This window comes from Triturus cristatus, chromosome 10 (assembly GCF_964204655.1).
Source record: "Triturus cristatus chromosome 10, aTriCri1.1, whole genome shotgun sequence".
Lineage (NCBI taxonomy): Eukaryota > Metazoa > Chordata > Amphibia > Caudata > Salamandridae > Triturus > Triturus cristatus.
In genome coordinates this window covers 311,844,738-311,857,841 of record NC_140593.1, presented here as the reverse complement: position 1 = coordinate 311,857,841, position 13,104 = coordinate 311,844,738, and the positions used below count along the sequence as shown (strand labels likewise).

General features: G+C 41.0%; 1 protein-coding gene and 1 long non-coding RNA gene across 4 annotated transcripts in view; one reads left to right on the top strand and one right to left on the bottom strand.

Annotated features, from left to right (window-relative positions):
- Positions 1-6,859, top strand: part of LOC146789365 (uncharacterized) — a 170,055-nt gene extending 163,196 nt beyond the window's left edge. The window contains exon 3 of the long non-coding RNA XR_014970073.1: positions 6,798-6,859. This is a non-coding gene — a long non-coding RNA (uncharacterized LOC146789365). The remainder of the gene's footprint in view (positions 1-6,797) is intronic.
- ADAM22 (ADAM metallopeptidase domain 22) overlaps positions 1-13,104 on the bottom strand; it is a 1,168,071-nt gene that overhangs the window by 1,056,392 nt on the left and 98,575 nt on the right. The gene's annotated exons all lie outside the window — the stretch shown is intronic.

Genomic DNA, 13,104 nt, shown 5'->3' with positions numbered 1-13,104 from the left:
GCGATTGAATGCCCTCTCCGACAAACTCTAATTTGACCCCTCCATGTTCTGTTTGATGGATTGTACGCTTCTTACGAGTGTGTAGGGGCTGAGCATGTTGGCAGGGTAGTAAAGAGAGGTACCATAAACCATGTTGTATACCACTATCATCAATTTGTAGAGGTCCCTGTTTTGAATTGAGAGCCATCCAGCTTTGTGATGAAAAGAAGTGATAGGAGTATGCATGGGAAGTTAGAATAAGGTCCAGGAGGCAGAACCCTGTTCATTTGGGAGAAGGAATATTAAGGTCGGCCCATGAGCGACCTGTTGTAGTATTTTAATTTACCATTAAATTATTAGTGTCTTTTTCATTTTTTCAGAATCAGCACAATTCTATGTCACTGTGTCCACTAAGTTCATTAGCATAGTTTTGCGTAATATGACACCTTCCCCATACCCATGCCTTTTTTCTGCACGTTCATAAGGAACTCTAAGGCACTTGTTGCTTTTCTCTAACCCGTGGGCTTTGTGCGTACTGATAAGTTCATTATATACTTCCATATACATTATAATTGTAAACTAATTTTCAATGTATCATGTAATAGCTGAATTTCTCTTGCAGAAGTAGACTAATCCTGCCCCACAGTGGACAATTATAGCTGTTTTGAACCCAATTGTTTCTGATCAATATAATTGCAAAATATGTGTATCTGTAATTGTTAGACCTGGTACCATTGGCGTGAGTCTCCCTTCCATTTTTCTGATTGCCTCCTCTGTTTTTGATATGGTTTAGATGCTTAGATGCTTTGGGCGCTGTGCCACTGCTATTCAATGCCACAGTGCAAGTGCTCCCTATGTTAAATTGATGTATTGATTAGTGACTCCATGATTGGGTTATTTGATTTACTTGTCAGACCCTAGTACAGTGCACCATGTGTGCCCAGGGCTTGTAAATCAAATGCTGCTGGTGGGCTTGCAGCACTGGTTGTGCCACCCACTGAAGCAGCTTGTAAAGTGTGTCTCAGGTCTTCCATTGCAGAGCCTATGTGCAGTCTGGTACGTCCATGCTGACTGACCAAGTGCACCCACTTGCCAGTTCCTAAACCTTCCCTTATCTTCATATCAGACACCCCTATGGTAGGCCCAAGGGCAGGGTGCATTGTAAGTATAGGTAGAACATGCCCTGCTGTGTGTGGCATGTCCTAATAGTGAATGACAGCCGTTTTCGTTTTTCACTATTGCAAGGCTACCTGTTCCCCATGGGCCTGAATGGGCAGTTTGATTATTACATCTTATAAGCCTAACTGACTCAGGGAACATGGTAGAAATTCGAGTTTAGTATGCCTGTACTCAGAATGATAAAATACATATTTTAGTAAAGTTGGATTTAACATTCTGTGTTTGAAAATACCACTTTTAGAAAGTAGGTATTTTCTTGCTTAACTGTCCAAGCCTGCCTCTACTAGGTTGTGGATTGTGTGTCTGGTTCTGTGAGTGACAGGGGCTGGGGATTCCAGGGTAGAGGGTGAGTCAGCACAGGGCTGAATAGGAAGATCTGCATGTAGATGGGTGGGAGGAGTTGCACCTGGGACCTGAATAGGGCTGTGCCTTCCCTCCACAATGCTGGTTCCACCTCCTGTGGTGTGTCTGATGTCTCTGCCCTGCACTCTCAAAGGAAAGAAGGAGTCAGGTAAATAAAGTGCTCCAGGACTGACCAGAACTGGTTTGGACTAGGCAAAGGCCTCTCTTCCTTCAGAGAACAAAGAGAAAAGTAGTATAAATATGGGGACCCAGACCCCAAGACTTTAGATCACTTCTGGAACAACAAGAAGAAACCTCTGCCAAGGAGAAGAACCAAAGGAAGCTGTAGGAGTTGGACTGCCCCCCTGCCAGTGTGCTGTGTTGTTGGGTTGGCCTGCAGTGGTGGCTTCATTGCCAAGGAGAGGAGAAGGAACTTTTACAGGACTTTCATCATCATGCATAATATTACTCCAAGGGCATGAACCTGTGCTTGCCTCCTGCTTAAGTCTCAGGGACAACAGACTTCACCACCAGCTCTCCTCTGAATTTCCTTGCTGGGAATTCTATCTGCAGAAGCCTGCGTGTCGCTGGGAGCTGGAAGCGCGACGCAACGAGAAGAAGTGTGTCGCCGCCGCAGCTGTAGTCATCGCATCGCCGTAGAAGCGTGCCGCTGCCGCATCTCCCAGAAGTGTGCCTTCATCGCAGCTGTCTGCTGTCGCATCACCGGAGAAGCGCATCGCAACCGTGAGGGTCGCCCTCGCATCATCGGAGGAGCGTGTCGCAGGGCCTGTCACGGCTCTAAAGTACAGAGTCACCGCAAGGCTGCCAGGGCGTGCCGCATCGTCTCAACATCGTCGCATCAAGGGCGCCATCTTATCGCATCGCACCGGATTGTCGCATCGCTTCGAGGTGCCATCTTGCCGCATCGCATCCGGGCTGCAGCACGAGAATCTACGCATCAACTCCTCTTCGGTAAGGATCAAGACGCATCCCCTACTCTGCGCAAGCATTGAGGCGTGACGCATCGTCTCCCCCGAAGCAAGGAACCAACGCATCTCCAACGCTGCGAGCCTTTTGTTTATTTTGTGTTACGCATCCAGGTACTTTTGTGAGAACTGTGTCGCATTTGCCATCAACTTGAACTAAGTTAACTCTACTATCTTTAAGTCAATCTTAAGTACAGTATTGTGGATTTTTGTCATTTGTGGTCTTGTGTTAAGTCTATATAAAGAATACTTTTTTTAATAAAACCTGTGTGGTGTCCATTTGTAGTGTTTTCATTGTATTACTGCATGTGTTCACAAATGCTTAACACACTGCCTCTGAGATAAGCCTGTCTGCTCGTGCCAAGCTACCAAGGGGGTGAGCAGGGTTTATCCACTAGTGTAATCCCCTTTCCCTGGCTTAGAAGCAAGGGTCTCTATTTGGTCAAAGGTACCTACCTCTGCCAACTTTAGAACCCCAGTTCTAACAGTAATAATTACATAAATACCTGTAAATGCTTTGTTGCCATGTACTAGCTTTTTCTATTTGATGATTTTCCTCTCTGATTTCACATTCAAACATTGAACTCATGCTGGGTTACACAAACACTGAACTAATCGTGCCTTATTTAGGTTCTCAATTATTGATGGTTAATTCTGTGATTTTAGTTTCAACATTAATATTGAATAATTTACATTGAGCCACACATATTTTGAGGTCTGAGCCATATATGTTAGTTTCATATAAAATTGCATTTCCATAAGGTATGAATAGAGCTTAGCTTTTATTTCTGTTTTAAAATTTTGACTATCAAGCTATGATAATTTGATTATTTTGCTAAAAAATGAGTACAGTAATATCCAATTGACATTTTGGCTACGGTGGTCCTGGCCCGTCCACTTTCTCTTGTCTTCTGGGCTAATTAATTGGTGTTCTAAATCAGCAAATACCAAACTCTGACCATTGTTATTAGATTTAAGGGGCAAGTTATCTTTGTGTATCCCCTTCTATGAAAATACATTTCCTATAGTCTCCCTACGTGACCCGAACAATTAGCACGTTTTGGATCTATCTACAAACAACTGAACAATGTACTTGAGTGGAATAAATGGTATGACACTGCCTGCTCTATGGATATAGGACAATAAATAAATAGCTGCAATGAATACATGCTTGATATTGGCTAGCCACGAAAAAACACTTGCTTTCATTCAAAATTGAAAAACATTGTAGCACAACTTGGGATTCAATCCATGTATAGTTTCGATTGCCATCTGTGCCCCGTAGAGACAGTACTTTCAATGCAGAGCACCAAATGAAGGGCTACTATGAAGTTAAAATTGAACCAAATCTAGAGCAAAATCTAGAGTAAGTTACAACCACAAAGTTGTCACTGCTTTTTCTGGCATTACCTCCGGTAAGTCTCTCACTGGCAAATGAAGTAGAACCATATATTGGGTTTGACCCTCGCAAGTACGTGTGCTTAGGAGAAAAATCTGCCCTAGCGTTGACTAATTTTCTTATTATACGCAGATTTACAAGAATCTACAGTAAGTGCAGCTAAAACACCTGTTAGAAGCGCGTGGGGTGAGAGTTGAATGCTCCTTCCTTGCCTTGATTAAATCTACAGTTTCTGGAGGCCTTTTTTTCGTTTCCTCTCGTCCCATATAGAGGACCTCGGGCCATAGCAAGAATCTGACCAGTTAGCTTTGACTTATGAGCCTGTGTCAGGCGGATAGCTCAGTGAGTTAAGCTCCTCATGCAGGCAGACAGCTGGTCTGATTTATAGGTTGTGAGTTTCATCCCTTCATTAGCCATCTCAGCCTTTCCTACTTCTAAGGTTGATACTTTCAGCATCATTGATTAGGAAATAGCAAACCCTGGTATTTACAGCAATAACTACGAGATTGAGTTCTATGTAAGAACAAGCTGCTGTTATAACATCTGAAGAAGGTGTGTGTCTGTCAGAGTGGTTCACAACAGACAACGTCTCTCTCTCTGTACGGTCTACAATTACAACAAAAGGTTCTTGTTGGTTGGAAACCTGAACGCTCCGGATGCACAGGTGTGGGAGCAACAAACCACATAAATGTGGGAGCAATGCACATTTATTGTGCCCTGCCTGGTGAGTTTGGGACCAAGAGGCCTGGGGCACACCTCTTAAAGGAAATATGGGTCTAAAAAAAAAGGATGACTGTATAACAGCAATTCTAGTCCAGTAGCATGTCTTAGGCGATATTTCAGTGTCTGCTTGTTGACTTAAATGTACTTGTAAGGCTTCTTTAAGGGGTGTCTTTTTTTCCTTAAACACTTTATTGGCTATTTTATTGTGCTTCTAGGCTCTGTACTTGTTAGTTTTGAATTTGTTTAACTGTGTACCATTTTTTGTCTATTGTTTTCAACTATCATTCATATTTTTCTAATGCCAAAACTACATATAGAAAAAAACGAAATGCAATAAAATGAAGTGTATTGATTTTTTTGACATAAAATATGAATGAGCATATATATATGCAAAGTGATACGAGTATGCCGCGTGCATTGATCGCTAAAAAGGACTATTCAGTTGCAGGAGGAGGGATCAGCCTCCGTTGAGGAAAAATAGACGATTTTAACATGTGCTGTGTCATCATTTCTTAAAATGCACACATGCGTGATACTTAAGGAGCAGTGAAAATCGCTGCATCATCAATCACGTTACTAAGTCTTTCAGCGTTTTTATCCGCTCTTCCGGCTCCCAGGCAAGAAATCAATAACTACTGCTTAGTCTCTTGGTGTCCTAAAAACACTTCAGAGGGAAATATATGAAAGGGCAGAGAGAAGTTGTAAAGGCCCGGCGCTTGAGTGCTTTTCCTGGGGCCGCCTTGCACAGCGTGCTCCGCCACACAACAGACGAGAAACGTTTACTGAGCATGCGCAGAGCTCTAGCCTCAATCCAAATTGTCATCAACGCATCTAAAACGGAAGTGCACTCAGGCCTTGCATTCAGAAAGCTCAACAGTTAAAATAACAACCGAAGCGACTAGAAATATTCGTGCTGTAAATGTATTCCACGTTCCTCAAAAGGCCTGGTTTTACCCTAGGCGCTGGAAGTAGGACTGCAGCACCCCCATAAATAACTATGCTGGAGCTCAGAAGGTGAACGAGCACTAAAGATGCTTGGAATGTTGCTTTTATCTTTTGATGTGCCTTCAAAGCCAAAGGCCCAATGTCAGGCTATCTCCTGACAAATTGTTTCCTAATCGTTTAGCAGGGAGATTGGTGTTTACTTTCTATTTTCTGACTACAAAGGGAGAGAGGATTTTGTAAAAGTGACCTATATAGCTGTCTTGCTGGAGTACAGGATCTGTGTAAAGAACGGCTGCATTATGTAATTATTTTTTAACACAACAACATTTAAATACATGTAAATGTACTGTACAAATATTAAAAAATATATCAGCAATTAAGAAAGCACAAATGAAGGGCTTTTTTTGTTATTCTAAGTGTGATGAAAACAAAGATTTAATAGGATCAAAACAAATCAAGACACATAGTGATGTGCAAATGAAAAATATTTGCTAAAACCTGATTTCCACACATTGTTATTTATCAGTAAAACTGAATGTCTCTGAAAATTTAGTGGCCATTTCAATGGAGAATATGATGTCTGTAAATGATAGTGTGCTACCGCACAATGCTGTCGCTGTAGTAATATATTTGTGACAGTGTACTCCTAAATGCACCATCGGCTACATATAACACCCCTACCACTGTCCAACTGAAGGGTCTTGGCTTGTTTGTTACAATCTTTCTTTGTGTGATGCTTGGATTTGTCACTGATCCCCTTACTTCAGTGGTGTAACCTTGATGGCGGCACCCCCACTTTGAAAATTGTTCCAGCACAACTGGATTGTTCCATCTTATCGTATAATCAAATCTGGTACAAATTGCACACATGGTTGTACATTGTGCAGACGTCACACTTGAGAAAAGGCATCTAACACAAAAGTTGTCCAAGAGGGAGCATGTAGATCTTAAGAAACCTACAGATGAATGTATTCAGAAGTGAGCATTATGACGTATTAGGTTTGACCCACTCCTATTATTATTAAACAACTGAAAGCGCAATGAAGCAAGGAGAAGACATATCTGCACAGAGTGCAGATGAACTAGAAAAAACAACAGGCACTTTCTATTCTTATGCAGCCACTAGGGTGCAAAATGCAAAACTATAAACAGCAGTTTAATATACTGAGGAGAAGATAATGAAATTAGCATATTTCCACCATACCCTCTTTGATTGTCTAACACTTTGTTTCTTTTATGGACAGGTTCTCATAAAAGTATTAAGCGACCGGAGAAACAGGATGAAGATGTAGAATCCATCTCTTGCCTTGAGATGTAGTAGGTATTAGCCCTTTAGCAATATTTGATGCATGAGCTACATAAATTATGATTTCTTTATGTATTTTAGATATTTCCACTCAGGTTTTTAATGATGTGTATGTAATGAGCGCATGGTTGGCACAAATAATCAAATATGTATCTCTTTCTCACTTTGAATCAACCCTGAAACTTAAACCAAAGAGTACTCTTTACAAAATGCGACAAGATCACCGTATCCTCTACCAGAACATGTCATATTTGGAATGTACATACATATATATAGTGGTTACACAACAGGGAACCATGTAATATGGTCCAATGTTTTTATAAAGTGGAACCACAAGGCGTAGAGGTCTGTGAATGTCATCAGAACCCTGAAATGGCAACATAGGGGCCATAATACACGTTAGCTGTTATGTACTTTGTATGTTATATGTTTATTTAGAGAAACTTAGCTTGAAAAAAGTGTGTTTTTCATTCAATGGAATGTTTAACTGAAAATAGTTAAATGTTGTCTGCAGTAAAAATGAGAGAACAGCACTTAATTCTGCAGGTAAGACTGTATAGCTTTAGAAAAAATACCCTTTCCATTGTTAAAAGTCACATTCTGTCTGTAGAAGGCGAGGATAGTTGACGCTATTCTCAGTAAGGTGTAGCTAACAATGGGCTCTGACTGGAATTAGAATATGTGGTTTTCTTTATGTTTCCTGAATAGAATGATACACAATGGACAATGTCAAAGATCTGCAGAATCGTTTTTTATCTAAATGCACTGCCATGCTAAGAGACTAATAAGCTGCAGAGAAGCAAATCAGGCTTAGGTTATGCTTCCATTACAGGAAATTTGTATTTCACAGGACTTATACAATTTATGCAAAATGTGGATAATATTCAATTATTTAATACCACTGCATTTTGTGCAATAACCACAGCAAAACATTTATTATATGAAGAGGAAACATAGCGAGTTAGCATGTAATATGACCCAATGTTGCCTCTGGGGGTTGTGGTGACATCATAAACCATGAGGCTGAAGGCCAAGTGGTTTGTAAATATCACCAAGACCCCAAGATGGCAATAAAGGGCCATATTACTATATTACATAGTACCCATTATGTATTTTTATATTACATTTATTTTGGTGCAGTTAGCTTTAAAAAAACAGTTTTCTTCACAGTGCAGTTTCCAATTGCCACTAATTGGAATCAGAATGTTCTGGTTTTGTCTACATGTCATAAAGGAAATCGATAAAAACAGTGGAAGATGGTGAAGGCCAGCTGATTCATGCAATTCTGAGGCTGCAGAATCTACCGCATTTGCCACATATTTTACCATAATTTGCAGATTTCGCAAAAAATGGTTGACAATAACACTGCTGGAGAATGTACCACATAATTTAGTTAATCATGACACATAATTTGGCCATCCATGCCACATAATCCTCATAGCCCTAAAATGGTGAAGCTCTACAGAGTAGTTTTGGGAATGTCATTATGATGATGAAATAATATTTTACAGGGAACTGTGAAATAATTTTCAAATTATGAGGTTTCATATCACTGTGTTTTTGTGCAATATAAACACCCAAACACACACACACATATATATATATATATATATATATATATATATATATATATATATATATATATATATATATATTACCTACTGGTGGTCGCCAGTAGGTAGTTATAGTTAGGACCACGTTTCCATAGGAAATCCGCAACATTCTATTTTGAATAACTTTTGCGCCGGTCGACGAATCCTCGCGAATGTTTCAAAATAGGTGGGGCGCTACGCTCCGCTCCTACCCTGAAAGTCTCGGGGGTATTCGTCAAGCGGGGGCTGAGATAAAAGGGGGGTCCCAAAACGCGTTTTTCCCATGCATTTTTCCATAGGACCTTTAGACACAGCTACAGCCCGAACGGCTGAACAGAATTACTTGAAATTTGGCAGAGAGGTAGTCCTCAGGTCAAGGAAGTGCCTTTTGTAGGTTTGGTGTAAATCTGTTCAGTAGATTCTGAGAAAATAGCCTTTAAATCAATATATATATCTGAGCCAGCTTACGGTGCGCTTACGGTGCGCTTACCGTACGCGTACGGTGACGTGCGCGAGCGCAATTCTGATTGGCTCTTAGATCTTATTAAACATTCGATTCGGCCGAAACCAGGAAGCGGCGGCCGCCATTTTCTCTCTCGCACTCTGAGTGGGGCAGCATAAATGAAGCCCAAAAATGTGTAAAGGGGCAGTTTATTGAGATAATATTCACCCAGCAGTGATATACGGGCCGATATCGCTTACCGTATGCGTACGGTAAAAATTGGTTTAAAAAAAAAAAAATTATCCACACTCTCCCCACCCCAAGTGCAAATGGTGCCCTAAGGGCACCATTTGTGCATGGCATATCAAACAAATGAAAATAATAAACAAAACATTTCACAACGATGCGCATAATATGTCCCCCATGTGCGCACGGTGCGCGAAGCGCGTTGTGCGTACATGGCCCATCCCGCATAATGTGGGCACGCGGTGCGCGCAGCGCACCGCGTGACCACCGTGCGTGCATGGCACTAACTGCGTAAAGTGGGCGCGCGGTGCGCGAAGCGCACCGCGTGCTCACTGTGCGCGCACGGTGCGCGCATGGAATGAACTGCGTTAACTGGGCGCGCACGCCACGAATGGCGTAAAGTAAGTTAGCATTTAAAAAACCGTACAAATTCACTGAAAAAACCATAGGTTTCACACACGTTATAGTAGGAATTAGCATTTAAAAAACCTTGCAAATTCACTGAAAAAACCATAGGTTTCACACATGTTATAGTTAGCTGTACATTTTACTGATAAAAAACCAATGAAATTCCCCCGTTATAGTTACTGTAGGCAACTATAACTCACGCGACCGTAATCCTCTGCTGATGACATATGTGTCTTTATGAAAAAAAAATATTTGTAATATATGTATAGCTAAAATTTAATGGAAGAAGACATGGGCAAATAAGTGTCTAAATACAGTATTAGCATCAGCAGAGGATTACGGTCGCGTGAGTTATAGTTGCCTACAGTAACTATAACGGGGGAATTTCATTGGTTTTTTTATCAGTAAAATGTACAGCTAACTATAACATGTGTGAAACCTATGGTTTTTTCAGTGAATATATATATATATATATATTGTAGCACAATCCCGATATCAATGAAGGCTGTCTGGCAGGGCTGTCCGTGCAGGGGTAATCGGCAGCCCCAAATATCTAACACCAACCAATTTCAAATACGAAATTATGCACGGACACCAAGGAGATATGCAGTACGAGTTGGTTTATTCGCTGCAGCGAATAAACCAACTCGTACTGCATATCTCCTTGGTGTCCGTGCATAATTTCGTATTTGAAATTGGTTGGTGTTAGATATATATATATATATCCTACAGGTGGTTGCCAGTAAGTAGCTATAGTTGGGACCTAGTTTCCATAGGAAAACCGTTTGTTGACTTGTCTATATCTTTGGTGCCGGTGGACGAATCTCCACAAAATATTTCCCAAAAAGTGTGGCGGTTGGTCTTATTGTGCATGGAAAGCTTCAGGGTGATCCGTCAAGCGGGGGCAGAGAAAAAGGTGAGGTCAAAAAAATGTGCGTTTCCCATGTTAATTCCCATAGAGATTTTATACACAACGAAAGCCCAAACCGCTAAACGTAATTACACTAAATTTGTCCGAAACCTAAATCCTGGCCCAGAAAGCGAGCTTTTTGTAAATTGGTGGAAATATGTTTGGTAGTTTGAGATATTAAAGAAAATCCAAATCGGTGTATCTAGAGGCGGGAAGACTTCATGAATATTGACGATCTCGTGCAGAGATCTGAACGGCTTCCAACACTTCAATCAGGATGACCTGGATGAGGTCATGAATGATGTCATTAGTGATGTCACTAGCCTTGTCATGAGTGATGTAATATGTGAGGTCATAAGTAGTGCATTGCAGGGGGCGAAAGTTATAGTTAGCTCAGGATACTATAACTTCTGAATTTCACTGATTTTGTACAAGTGAAATCTGAGCCTAAATATAATGTCCTTGCAACCTTTGGTTTTTTTCAGTGAATATATATATGTATGTGTGTAGAAATGACATGAGATCTTACAATTAAAAAACTGGAAAACCACAGAAATTCTTAGCTCACTGAGCTAACTAGAACTGCCGCCTTCACATATTACATCACTTAAAATCTCAAAACATTTTCAATGACATCATGGATTATATCACTGAGAATATCTCAAATGGTAATATTAATGGAATCAATTATTACATCACTGATTGTATCATCCACAATACTGGTATTCACATTACTCCATAAATGCTTACATCCTTTTAAAAAAGAAAGTTGGTTGAAAGGGCCTGCAATCATATACAGCATAGAATTATAGGGTACACCTGTGTGTGTATAGAGTAGAAAAAGCATAACCCTGGAGTCAAGTCTGGCTGTGCATTCCAGAGAATATATGGTGCACTGTCTACCTACCAGAAAAGTTTTGAGGGCAAGCAGTACTCCATGTTAAACAAGGTAACGACTGAGTGCACCTAGTATGGGTTGAGGAGGCACATTTCCCATATGTTGCGATTTAAAACTAAGCCTGTTGCCAAATATGTATGAGAAAAGTCTAAGCTTCGACTCACAATAGTTTATCCACCTTGGGATGTCTCAGCACATGCCCATCTTAAATATATGGACAAATTCTATGTAAAGTGTAGGTTTGTAAGGTGTTGATATTTATTTGCAGAACTTGCATAAATATTTTGAGACACTGTACATTGTGCTGAACTTCCCGGAAGATGTTGAGACATTATACATTGTTGAAGAATGTACATTGTCTGGTTGACCTGTTTAGAAATGGTTTAATTCACAGTGTGGTTCTAAGCGTGGTTCTAAGGCTGTACACCATTCTGCTTATCAAGAATGTGTGTAGTGTATTTACCAAACTATAGAGGGTCATCCATAGGGTCTGGCTCAAAGTGCTTTATCAGTACCTAATGCTCTCAATTTCACCAGTTCGATGATGGGGCCTGCACCCAAACCAGCCCAGAGGTCAGCCAAACCCCCGCTGCACACAGCTGTTGCATGTGTGCAGTGGAGGTTGGCCACCAGGCCTGCCCCCACATGGGGGTGGGTGTCAGGGTGCACTCACCCTGTCCCCTTATATGCCCTTTCCTTCAGGCCTTTAATGGCAGCTGCAACATTTTGTCACAGTGTTGCAGCCAGCCAATCAGAATGCTTCTGTAGAGCAGCTCCTTTTTAGGACCTAATTGGCTGATGAGAGAAACAACTCTCTTGACCAAACATATTTGGATACTTTTTGAATTTTGGAACAAAGGGTGTCCCACAGTACTCCCACAAATTAACAGTCCAGATATCTGTAACTTTTTCTGAAGGTTAACTCCTTCATATCCAACCTAAGCCACTCTTCAAATGCTAATTCCTCAAAAATGACTGAACGAATTTACACCAATTTACATTTCCTGTGTTAAATTCTAACTTTGTGCCAAATTTGGTGTACTTCCATTGACAGAGAGCAAACTTTCCTACAAGAATTTAAATGATAAATCACACTTTTCCCCTCCCCCTTTTTTCTTGGACTCCACTTGACAGACCAGTGTAAACTCTCCATGTAGCAGCCAAAGTGGATGACCTTTTTAAAAAAGGATTTGTGCAAATTTGTCACACAGCACAAAAGTTATAATTACTGGAAAGTCTGACCTGACTATATCTCCTACTGGCGGTTGCCGGTAGGTAGTTATAGTTAGGATGTAGTTTCCATAGGAAGAGCATTTTTTTCATTTGCCAATATCTTTGTCATCGTTTGACGAATCCTTGTGGATTTTTCAGAACTAATTTGACAGTCACTTCAGCTGCTGTCTTGTAAATTCTGGGGTGATCTGTCAAGCGGGGGCCGAGAAAAAGGGCGGTCCCAAAACACTTTTTCTCTATGTTACTTTAGACACAGCTATAGCCCGAACTGCTGAACAGAATTACACCAAATTTGGCAGAAAGGTAGCTTTTGGTCCAGAAAGCACTCTTTCTGTTAAATGGTGTAAATCCGTTGAGTAGTTGCTGGAAAATGTAAAGACATTTCCAGTTGTATACATATAGGGACGGGGTGGAACCGCGACCCCTCCTGATCTCATGGTGGTATCTGATTGGCTGCCAACACTTCAAACCAGGAAGTGATGGCAGCCATCTTGTGACATGGTTGGCCCGTACCCT